Source organism: Melopsittacus undulatus, chromosome 5, assembly GCF_012275295.1.
Source record: "Melopsittacus undulatus isolate bMelUnd1 chromosome 5, bMelUnd1.mat.Z, whole genome shotgun sequence".
Taxonomy (NCBI): domain Eukaryota; kingdom Metazoa; phylum Chordata; class Aves; order Psittaciformes; family Psittaculidae; genus Melopsittacus; species Melopsittacus undulatus.
In genome coordinates this window covers 62,113,825-62,126,607 of record NC_047531.1, presented here as the reverse complement: position 1 = coordinate 62,126,607, position 12,783 = coordinate 62,113,825, and the positions used below count along the sequence as shown (strand labels likewise).

General features: G+C 38.5%; 1 long non-coding RNA gene across 1 annotated transcript; it reads left to right on the top strand.

Annotated features, from left to right (window-relative positions):
- Positions 1–7,048: 7,048 nt before the first annotated feature.
- Positions 7,049–12,525, top strand: LOC115945680 (uncharacterized). The gene is made up of 2 exons (XR_004079960.2): positions 7,049–10,426; positions 12,057–12,525. It is a non-coding gene; the product is annotated as an uncharacterized lncRNA (long non-coding RNA).
- The last annotated feature ends 258 nt before the right edge of the window (positions 12,526–12,783 follow it).

Here is a 12,783-nt window from a genome sequence, read left to right as displayed (position 1 = left end):
ACTTGGCTGGATGGAAGCTCTTTCACTTTGATCAGCATGCTGTTTACTCACCATGTTGCATCTGCCTGTGGGTTCCACATACTTTCCATTTTCTTCCTCAGCTTAAGCCCCTCTGCTGTATTTTCTCCTGGCCCTAGTGAATCAAAGGGTGCCAGACCTTCATTTGGCTTGTTTTTTTCTATCAGATGTCATAGTACTCCTTTCACTAAAAGGCAATGAAAGAGCATATATCCCAATCTAACATGGCATTTTCCTGGGAAAGTGGTTTCCTCTTTACATAATTATAAATAACTACTGCTCTTTGGAGACATTTCTTTTTCAGAAAAGTTTTTGAGTTACCAGTGAATACTGTTTGGTTGACAATTATGATGCATAAATTTTACCTGATAGCTTATCTGCAGAAGAAACAGATTTAAGTTTATGGCTGCATATTCAAAGCAATGTGCAAGATCAAATGGTCTCCACAGAACAGCAGCTGGGGGTCTCTACCATCCCATATCTGTTTCCTAGACATTTACTGATTAAGAGATGTAGATCAGAGTGTCCAGCAGAAGGCAGGCCAGCAAGGGTGTGTGATGTAGTTTGCCCAAAAAGGTGATCTTGGCACATCACCACGTGCTCCAAACCAGGCACTGAAACCACCAGTGAACATAGGATGAATGAGCCTGTGTGGTTGTGCCTTGGTGAAGCTTGTCGTACAGCCAGGTGTCACCTGCCAGCTAGAAACAGCCAACTGACAATGGAGGGAGAAGCAGCTTTTTGCTGGCCCCTCTGCAAAGCCCTGTCTTTCTGAGCAGTCAAACAGGCACATTTAACTGGCCCTCATCGTGAATACTTACACACTAAGGCCAATACAATTTTTAAGATTTTTTTTTGCTCTCCTTAGGATTTTCTACAAGGCATTTCTAATATTTCTTCTGTACTTACCTAAACTCATTCACTCCCCATTTTTAGGAGATCTCTTCTTTAAACTGGAAGTGAGTTTGCCACAACAACCCAGTTTTCCAAGATCCAGAAACCTTCCAGAGTTCTGATCTTGTCCCAGGGTATGATGTTGGCTTTAAGCTGCATTTCTCAGCTTTTTTCATGTCAGCTGCTTTATTCCAGGGGAAAGAGAAAGATCCCTCCGTCTCGCTTTCAGAAAAGGGCTTCTCTGAAGCAAGGGTCTAAAGTGATTTTTTGGGGGGTTTTCTTCTGTCAGTAATCCTACAGATGCCATTGGTCTTAACTAGCACAGCTAGTGTAGAAGTTGCCAAGAGCTCGGCAAAAAAATAAAGAAAATCAAAGTCAGCAACTGTACACCAGGAGAGGATTTTTTGGGAGTTAACAAAAACTTGAATTTGTAGTTTGGGTGTGTTCCCAATTTATCAAAGCCACGTCTTCATCATAGTAATAAGCAATACTAAAAAACAAATTCTTCTATCCCAAACTGACTTTTGACTTTCTAATTTAACAATAATAGCAGCCTTTCTGAAATTACAGTTTATGTTACTGATGAGTTCAAAATGAAAATTAAAGCCTTATGGTGCAAAAGGGAGCAGTTTTACATATTTTTATACCACTTTAATAAGATGGGGGATGAGTTTCACAAAATTACCCAACAAAACATCAGATTAAAATGCTGTAGTGATTCAGTAGTTAAGATCATAATAAAGGGAAATGCACAGATTCAGCTGATTAGGAGTCAAGGATTGACTATTTGTCCTGCACCAGCAGAGGTAGAAAATTAGGTGCCTCTGGTGGCCTCCCCATGTGACAGCCGTGCCCTGGAGGGAACTTCTGCCCTGTGGAGAAATATCTGTGTTTTCAAATTCATTATAGATGAAACTAAAACAAGCAACTTAGACTCAATGCTCAACTTTTAGACACATAAATTTAGGTGAGTTGAATCCTTTTCTTGGTTACGTGTTACCAATTTTTTTTTAGTAAGAGTATTGAAATTATCTGTGGAAGTCCTAAACTGGAATATAAGGCAAAGAAGTGAAGACAGCTCCCCCTGCCATGGTGAAAAAATTAGTTTGTGGATATTGACAGCGTGCCCGCATTCAGAGACTGCAGAAAGAAAAAGAATCCACTTAATGTTCAATTATACATACATATATGTAAATATGACTTATGAGACAGAAAGCTAACGTATAAAATTCAAACCATTAGCAAAACTCTTGTTTTTCCTGGGCTACAAGTTATTCAGCACTGCAGAGCAGCATGGCTTCTATTACACATTTAAAGTCTTCTGCAGGGAAATATTTGGCTCCAGCCTGCTTCTATTAAAGCCACATATATTCTGCTGTATAGTGCTCCCTATCATCTGTGCCTCTTTTATCTAGAAGCAAGTGATGCACAAAAGCAATTGCAAAACTCATGCAAAGAGGCTGGCCCATTCCTGTGAATAAGGAACTCAAAGGGAGCTGCACTCTGGCTGGGCTGCCCTGCTTGGCAGCACACATTTCCACTCCACATCCACAAAGGCATTCCTCTTGCTCCACAATCCAGCTGCTGGTTCAGGCTCCAGGTGGATTTGTGGTGAGTATATTTTGCTTGATAGCCCAATGTCACTTTGTTTCTACATAATCAGCATTTTTTGTTATAATCCGTGGTCTTTAGGTAACAGCAGTGGAAAAAAAAATTCAAGTGGAAGCAGCACCCTGGGAACAAGCTGAGACAGAAAACATTCAAAAAAAGCAAAGATTTTTTATTTCTTGTAATCACCTGCATTACAGCAATCAAATGTTGACAAATGTTTGCTGATAACTTGCTCTGCAGGAAAGATGAAGTGAAAGAGGACAGGAAGAGAAGTTATTTTGCATTTCTGATAATCCTCTAAATTTGCCCTTCAAGGACAGATTTACCAACAGTAAAAAGTAAGATTAGTATCTACAAACCAAAGTGGCTGGAAGCAAACTCACGCATAACTTCACTGTACTAGGCTTCTGTTTGAACAACCTTTCCATCTGGACGAGTAGTGGGAAAGCATTTGAAGCTGGGATGACTACCATGCCGCTGTCTATAAGCCACTGATACAATTTTTATGTGAAGCCCTAAAGAGAATGACATGCGATATTGGGAGGTTTTGCCTATCCAAGCAAAATAAACTCAGGCATTGAGCATTATTACTAAAATCTCCCTGGTAGCTGATCCCGTGGCATGTACTCCAAACACAGGCATTATGCAAGCTTTGCCTCATGTACACCCTTGGACTGTCATGGGTACAGCAGCTCTACTGTTATGATACTGCTAATGGCACCCACTTCACAAAAGGAGAGGTAATCAGCAGAGAAATGACCACTGGTGCAGCTAGAAAGTAGACAAGTAATCTTTTGGGTTTCAGTTCATTGCAGTGTTGTTTTCAAACCAGTGCCTAATCTTCTCAGACCCCACTTGGTGGCTGTTCCTTTCTTCTTTTCTTCTCTTCTCCGTTTTTGCAGGACTAATGGCTTATTCTGATTCACTCCATTTTTTTCTTCTTAAATGGCCACAGGGCAGCCTTGCTGTTGCCAAGGTTATAGTAAATGCATGCGACATGATGCCACTGAAAACAATTGAGCAAGCTGCATTCATTATTGGTGTAATGGTGCTGAAATCAGTAAAGCTAGATGGGGAGCAGAATGTCTAAGCTATGAAATTATAAGGAGAATTTTTATTTAAAGAAAGTGTTTTCAAAAACAGCTTTCAGGGAGAAATGTGCAGGGTTTTGTTTTGGTTTTTCTAATGTCTGTTGGAAAATTTCCAAACTCAAATGAGAGTGTCAGTGAGAGGTGGTAAACATGCACCATTTTGACACTTGTAGGCAACACAGCCCTGTGGAGAATACTAGACTTTTTTTTCCCCTAGCCACAAAGAGCCTGTGAGGAGATGAAGAATCTCCAGCTCTCAAAGATATCACTGTTTTCCCTAAATTTAATTAATAAAGAGTAATATTTAGGAAAAAAGAGAAAACATTTCTGTAGGATGTGGAGTGTTAGGAATAGATGGAAAATTGCCTGTATAAAGAGTTCAACAACTCTGGGTCAAATTATAGGAGCCTTTGTATGCATGACTGCCCATCTGTGTAAAACAAGACTTGCAGCCACACACAGCAATGATGTGCAAGTCACATATGTGGGGCTGATATTAAGTTGATCCAGAACAAGATCTGTCCATCACATCTGAGTTTGACCCGAGGAAGTTTAAATAATTCTAAATGAGGAGATAAATAGAGGAGGGGGTCTCACTAAGAGCACTAAAAGTAAACTCAAGGTATGCTATCTATGTATTTATTTCTGGGTTTGGAGTTTATTTAAACTCAACTCAGATTTTTGATTGTTATTTCTCCATTTGAAAATTTTGTGTCAGTTTGGGAAGAATGAAGGCTCAGGTCCAGCGTGTTTCAGCTGCATGGCCGAACATAGTCCATGGGCACTGGCAGGTGGATTGGGAGCTGGAGGACTTCAAACCAAGTATGTTGTCAAAAACTTTGACTTCCATAGCTGCCCTCTCAAGTACCAGCTGCAAAATGTCAACAATACCTTCCTCAGAGAAGGAAGGTAATTAAATGAAGGTAATTAAATGAGGCTAATTAACTACTGTCAATAAAGCAGATGTTGCAATTACAGCAAAAGAAAATAAATGTACATATTGTCAATTACTATCTTATATGAGAAGGATTTATTCCAAAATCCATGTGACCGTTTCACTCCTCCCCACATTGCTACTGGGAACACCACAGGGGAAGATTCAGAGTTAAACTGTGAATTGATTAGGAACTAATGTACTTTTATAACTTTTTATCACAGAAAAACAAACAGCAAGCGGACTTCTCTATTAACCGCTTGTGAACTTGATGGTGAACTACACGACCGGTATTTAATTCCATGTGCCACAGATAAGTCAATTGTTTAAAGTTTTGGGGCATTATTTGAAACACTTTACACTTGATAATTCCACTGAAGCTCTGTATCATCTACAATGAAATTTTCTAATGGCACAGAAGCAGAAAATAAGGAGGTTATGGCAATCTAAGCTGTTTCATATGCAGATAATAATCAATTGTCTTATCTGAGTGTGTAGTCACTGGAGCAGATTTTCATCTCATTTGTTGTGGTGAGAATAGGGAATAACAATGTTAAACTTGGGTTAGTTACACTGAATATAGTTTGACATCAATAAAGGAGAGCATCAGAACTCCACCAACTGAATATAAGTCCCCCTGAGGTACATGGGATACCTTATATAATGCTAGTAGGTACTGATGCAAAGCAATCATCCCTGGGTCAGAGGTTGAAGTCAAAGGAAAGAAAAGCAGAAAAAAACGATAGGGAAATGAAAGAACAACACCCAGTAATTGTGAAGTAATCTACTGCATGTGCCTGTGCTGTTGGTATTCAGCAAAAACTGAATGTGAGTCTGAAAATGCAAATCTGGAGCCACACCAGACTGGCAGTTGTGTGAAACCATTGGCAGCTTTGAAATGCAGGCTTATTAGTAATGAACTGTACTGCAAATCTATTAAAGAAATTTAGACTATTATAAAGATTTGCAATGAACAAAATCTCTCATACCTTGCAGAAAAAGGGATGATGCTAACTCAATACAATAGCTACTGTAGTAGTGAAATACAGTTGGAAAAAGGCAGATGGAGAAGTTCTGAGTTGCCTTTCAAAATTTTTTCAAAATAATGAAGAGGACAAATTAAGCTGGTTAGAGATCCTCACTATCAAACAAATGGGATTAATGTACTGTAAGAAGAAGTTGAAACATTAAGAAACTAAGGGTATTTGCTGTACTACTAGCTAAGAAACTAGTAGTAGTAGCATGTATGATGCTGAGGGGAATAGCTAGGCTGACATAATGCAGAGGCAGCCAGAGAGAATCACTTTGTAGTTACCAAAAGCTCACACATGAGATTTTTATCTTTCACTTTATGCTCTTTTTGCTCTGCAGATAAAGCCAGTTTTGGCAGACTGGGAGCTGGGATGTATGTTACTAGAGTGTATCTGTCTCACTAACTCATATTGTACAGAAGCCATGAATAGGATAAAATGTTTGCCTCCTTTTCACCCCTGCTGCTAGATGATACTGGTATCAGTTGGTCTTTGTGAAAAGTTTTCACAGCCTATGGCAAGGTATCCTCTCCTTTATTTTTTCAGGTGACAGCATTTCCTCTGTGCAGGACTGCCAAGTAATGAGCTATTTATGAATGCATCTTCAGGGGTATGGGCTGTTCCTCGCCAGGGACTACATTGTGAGAGTATTGTCCTACCAGTATGAGACATCTGTGGATTTTCAGTTTTACATTCAGCGTTCTAGGCTTACGTGTTTCTCTCCTTGCTTTTCAAAAGCCAAAATGTAAGGGTAAATGTATCTCTAGTTTATGATGGTGCAGTGAGTTGGTGACCTCAAGAGGCGAATTAGTTTGGTTTCCAGTCACAGAAGTACACATCTTTACTGCCTGTCTTAATCAATTTTTGTCCCAGTGAATAAATGAGCAGTTAAATGAATAATGAGTAAAGGTACAAACAGAAAAATAGCTAGCACTAAGTTTAAAAACCAGTCCAAAAAAACACCCACAGAGTAAGATGTGTGAGAAGAGGAAAGAGCAGTCTTCTCTTATGTCCTGCTCTAGGACAGAGAATCTGTTTGACACCTGACGAGCAGATGGATAATTAGTGCTGTGTCTTAGGACCTGGGCAGGCACTGCTGGTGACCTGGCAGTTGCCTTTGGCATTTAAGTTTATTTGGAAATCTCTTCCTCCTCTTTAAACAGTTATCAGCAGAGTTGCACAAGTAAGATATACACAGGTCCATGTTGCATTAGGAGCTAAGGCGACAACAAGTGTGCTTGAATTTTTTGGATCTGGAAAGGAAAACCTTTAAAAGAATATTTCAAATTCCTCTTTATAGTTCTCTCAAAGTCTGGATTCTCCCCTTTTAAATGGGACACAAGGCTTTTTTTCTTCTTCTTTTCTCTCATTAAAAATTATTTTTGTGCACATTCTAATGTATTTTAGAGAGCTTTTATAAGACAGCTTCACCAGCTGTCTTATAAAAGCTTCCACCTACACTACATTTTTTCATTTGAGCACCTAGTCCTTCAGTGGTAATTTTACATTTAATAGTCAATTACAGATTTCACTTAACCACAATTTTTTTTTTAATAATTGCCTTTCTCCCTACCTTCCATGGACTGCAAGTTCATCAGAATCAGTTTGGGTTCATAACGTTGATATCTTCAATCCCAGTCCAGAGGAAGACAGCCAATCCACAAACACTTCAATAGACATGACTACTCACGGGCTTAAATTTAAGCAGGTAACAACAGGGAAAAAGCTGCAGAGTGCAAAGCCCAGCCTATATAGGAATGATTCTTCCAACAAAAAAACTTTACAAACTTTTTTGACAGCAAACCAATAAGCTATCACAGTCCTTGAATCCTTTATTTGACTCCCACCATTTTTTTCCGGATTACCTATGTGTGCTCAAGATAAGGAGCTAAGGAATATCATCGTTTTCTAGTTAGTAATAGTTTGACTTTACCTGTAATAAAAAAGGAACACCTTAATATCCATGGAGGAAAAACCAAAACAAATACTGACAATTTGTAAGAGACAAATTAAGGAAAGTAAAACTTAGGATACATGTCAGAGGTAAAAAATGCTATAGTAATACCTACTTAACTGTGGAATGGTCTCCCAAGGCAAGTGAGTGATGAAGTCCCACAGTGTGAAGAATTAAAGCAACATCAGGCAAAGCCTCAGGAAAGAAATTACTGAGGAGGCAGCATAAACCGGCTGTGCAGAGACTGTGTGTGTCTATAGAAAACCTTGCCACTAGCCTTTGCTCAGGCATGTGTAATGTAGCAAGAGCACTGCATATGGGAAGGCACACTGAATGTGGACTTGTCCTGTACCAAAATGTATGTGTATTTCTCAGTAAGTACGATCTACATAGCTTGAAATACTGCCTCAATTTAAACTAATGGGAATTTTACAGGCTAATTGAACAGCCATCCATCAGAGGACACCAGTGACTCTGGGTGATATTTTTCTGTCCATCCTCAACATAACCCCTTAAAAATTCCTCAGACATACAAGCAGATAATTTTTCACATTTTTATGAGTTAAAATGTGATTATTACTGGATATTTCTGTTTTAAAGAAAAAAGAAGTCTCCTTTTGCTTTTACCCTTATACCTAATACTTGTCTCCAATACATATAAGTAGGAAATGAAGCACAAACCAAAAGCATTTCTCTCACTTGCTGGCAGAAGAGAAAAATACAACTAGACTTGCTCCAGAATAAGAAATAGCTCCATTTCTTTGTTATGTTTTATTTTGCTGTTTTCCTAGGGAGTTTGTTCATAGTTTCTGAGTTTCATAGTTTTCATGAGGAAGGATCTCCTGATCTGCACCTGTCTGGGGAACAATGTCCTGTGATGACTGAAAAAAGAAACCTGCCTGTCCCATTCTCCATGGAGATTAGCTCACATCATTGCCTTGTTTTTGGATGACAACCATGTGAAAGAGCTGCAGATGTTATGGAGGGATACAATTTTTAATTAAAAATTATAATGTGCTGGTATCACATTATAATACAAATTGAAGTTGCAGATTTTTGCAGTGTACCTCAATTTAAGAAACAGTATTTTTTCTGCAGTAATTCCTGGACCTGATATAACTAGTAAATAGGGATTGCACAGATGGTCATTCAGATCAAAGGCTTTGTGATCAGGTAAGTGAAAACTCACTGAACCTGCTTCTTGTAACACTCTGATATTTCACTATTCCATGTACAAAGAGATTTTACCATCCAAAACAAAGGCACAGAGCTGTACTAGTCATGACGCACTTGTCTGTTGTCTGGAGACTTTTTGTCTGCACAAAGGAAGAAACAAGAGCAGAAAAGCTGAAAGTGAGGAAATAGTACAAACAGACTGGAGATGAAGCAAGTGTGGGAAGCTGAGGAGGACATGGAGGGTGAGCTGAGTTCTGGCAGACCCTGATCTAGAACTATATGAATGGAACCATCTCTTGTGGCTTGAGTCCTCCTGGGCGTGCAGAATGGGACCTTTGTAGGTAAGAAAGATCACTTCAAAGATAAATGGTGACAATACCAATTTTTCTTTGTAACATAGAATACATGGAGTCCTTGGATTTTATCCAGCCACTTAGGCTGAGGCCCTCACAGTCACCTGTCTCTTTCTCCTTGAGACCAGCCCTGAAGCACTGCTGACAAATTCTCATGGTTTGTGTCTGTTCAGGAAAAAAAGTGCCTATTGCCACTCACCAGATATGTGAAGTGGGGTTTCCTTTTGTTTGTTTTGTCTCTAAGATCAGAATGTTACTTTTTTTCTGTTTATCACACAGCCAATCAGTGAAAGGTTATAGATGTTATCTCTTGTTCCAAAGGAAGGAACATTGTCTGCTGCAATTCACACACTCTATTAACTAAAAAGTGTAGGCACAACTTGGAGACACAGCAGCCATGCATAATCAGCAGGAAAATCTGTCCTGCTGAGCTGCATTGTCTCATGAGAATACAAATGCCAAAATGCTGTAACCTTCATGAAGCTGAGGCCTCCCAGTAGCACACAGTATTTTTTTGTTTGTTGAAAATAGAGGCAATGGTTTAGCAAAGCAGGGACTCAGAACACAGCACCTCCCTGCTATGCACAGGTTCACTGGAGATAACTGATGCAGCCAAAATGTGCATAATCAGCCTGGGACACAAGAGGAACAATTGTGATGGCAGCTGAATCTTTCACTCGTTCTTTATATATTCTGCCTTTTCTCTGGGTTTGTTTTCCTTTTTTCTTCCTTTGCATTTGTCACGGAAGCAATCTGTATTATTAAACAAATGTTATATATTAAAACCCCATTGCTGCCTGCCAGAAAGGAAAATGGCATCTTATTTTAAACAATATATAATTGTTATTGCTGTCTTATTGCAAGCTATGCCCTTGAAAAATGACAGTAGAAATTGATAAAGAGGAAAAGTATTATAACTACAGCAGAAAAATAACTGTTGCATTATCTTCGGGAAATACAATCTACAGTTTCAAAGACTGTAATACAAATGCTTGGCATATTGTGCTCTTAGATATGTCTATGATCACTTCAAGGAGAAGGCACCACATTTTTCCTTGATGCTTTTGTCCATCTGTCTCAATGGTAGTCATAAACATTTGGTTTGGTGAAACACACAGAGGTGTTGATATTGTCTGTCCAATAGACCTTCTTTTCTGATCATAATTTGTATTTTATTTCACATAGAGGCCTTGCGGCAGGTCAGGACTCAGGTGCTAATCAAGACAGCCCAACTAAACTGATTTGACTAACAGACCTACTGCATATAGAACACCCTCCTGGATAATGCCTGCAGGTCCAGTGCTGATATGCCTCTAACTACAATTTTTAACTTAAGTTGGAACCCTCAACACCTGTACTGCCAGGTACAACTGCTAACAGTCACAGATATTTATTGTTTTCTAATGTTTCCATCATAATGTATTTTGTATTGCCTTTTATTTTACTTTTTTGTTAGTTTTTTTAATTAATATTAATTATTATTGCTAGATCTTTACAAATCAAGTCAGGAAATTTATCACAGTTCTGTACTGGAAACCCCTTGTTTTTAAAAGCATTAATTTATCTGCACTAGCAAAGCCCCTCTCTCAGCAGAACTTTGGTCACTATTTTTCACAGTTACCTGCTATTATTCAACAAGCATTTCATGCTAGTGAATGTCATTTTCCCCTGATACTTCAGAGAAAAACATATAAATACGATTTTATCATGAGTCATGGAAGGATTTTATAAATGCTGGGTAAATTAGTATACAACAAGTAGTGAGAGCTAGTGTAAAGTCTTTACCCTTCTTGCTCATTCAAGAGGGTTGGGACTATAAATCAGAAGAGATGAAAAAACTGATCACAGTAAAAGTTTATTTTTTGCTACAGTACTGTAACCAATATTCACCAAAGAAAAGAGCTCTGAGAAACAGCTGTAATAAAGTCTGTCACATCTTCTCCTCCTACTACAAGAATCCTTTCAGAAGTCTAATGAACTTTTTATTTTAAAAAAATGTATTTTAATTTATAACTTTATTTAATGTATAATTTAAAAATATAGTAAAAGAAACTCTACCTTGGATTATATGATTTTTCCCAATAGCTGACTTAGTCTTTCAGAACTCCAAAATAAGGTTAACTGAAATGCTCCCTTTTCCATCTTGTTTCCATCTCTAACAAGCAAACTGATGCCCATGATGATTGTAATTCATTATTTGCATTGTGGTAGTATCAAACCCTTCCTTTCCTAGAGTGGAATCTATCAAATAAGGTCCACAAACCTCTGCTCACAGATCACAGACACATGATGAAAGCTGAACACTTAATATTGATGTAACAAAGCTCACCTATGTAAAGACCTATGGAGACTCCCTACTCATATTGTAGTACTTCTGAAACAAAGCCCTAAGCAAGCTGGGAAACAATGGGATAGTATGTACTACTATCTTATTTACTGCCTACTGACCCACAGTTCCCATGTCATCCTCAGGCACTTACACACTATGTTAAACCTCTCATTGTCCACATAGCATCTTCCAAATAATCTTCTTGGTAACAGCTAATGCTAGCAAAGAGCATTTCTTCTTTTATGACTTTGGGGTGATCTGTGAAAAATGCTCATACTTCTCAAAGTGGTCTGACAGGTGAAACTCTTCAGAGATCTTTTCTCAGGGAACGCTCTGGTGAGGAGCTAGGCACATGTCCTGGGCAGGCATACAAAGACTTGTTTTTATGGTGCAGCCTCAGAGTGGAAAAATGTCTCAACATTTCACCACTGAAGCTTGAGGGGGTGGGGAGAAAATGCTGCAAAATTGCTTTTTCAATTACAGATCTAAACTTTACAAAATTTTCATCTAATTGATAAAGCAGAAGGGAGGGGCTAACAAATTTTCCTATAACCAGACTTCTAACTTAAATATCTACATAGAGATTGCAGTTTATATATTCATATCAGATTTGTCTTATGAAGTATTTATTCATTCTTCTACTTTTTCTTTTTTTCCCCCCTCAGATTACTGATTTGAGAAGAGCAAACTTGGTATTCTCCATTCAACACCAGCAAATATGAAAATATGTTTTAATGTAGAATAAAAGATTCTGACTAATTTTAAGAAGTGAAATACAGGCAGAACTCTGTTTGCCTGTTTGCTGCCAGTTCTACACAAGGGATAGTGACTGCTGATGCTGGATCTGCTTTCCCAGATGGGTGTGCTGTGTGTAACAGCCCAATGGGGTAGTTTGGATAACAATTAAGCAGTAAACCACCAAGATTTCAATGCCAGAAGACTTGGCCAAACCAAATTTCAACAGTCTGTAAACCAAGTTCCTAAGATTGCATTGGCAAGAAAAGAGGATAATACATCCATCTTTTCCTAAAGATGGCTGTGAAGAATTTGTCCGTGCCTTCGCACTGGTGAGAAATTTCCATAAATACTGTATAGCAGTCGATGGTACACCAAATAAAACTGTAATCAAAACTAGTGGCAGGGTTTATTTTATGACTGATCTACAATTAATATAATATAAATATGACTGACTGTAATAGCATAAATCCCTGACAGTCTTGTGTGTCAGCAGTGCATCTCCATGCATTTTCAGCCAGGAATTGAGAAAATTGAGCACCATAGATGGTGGCTCAAGATTTCTTGCATACAGAGGCACAGAGGAACGATGGTTGGGGAAAACTTCATTTTCCACCTTCCATGAGATGCTAGTGGAAGAGTTATTCTTCCTGTTGT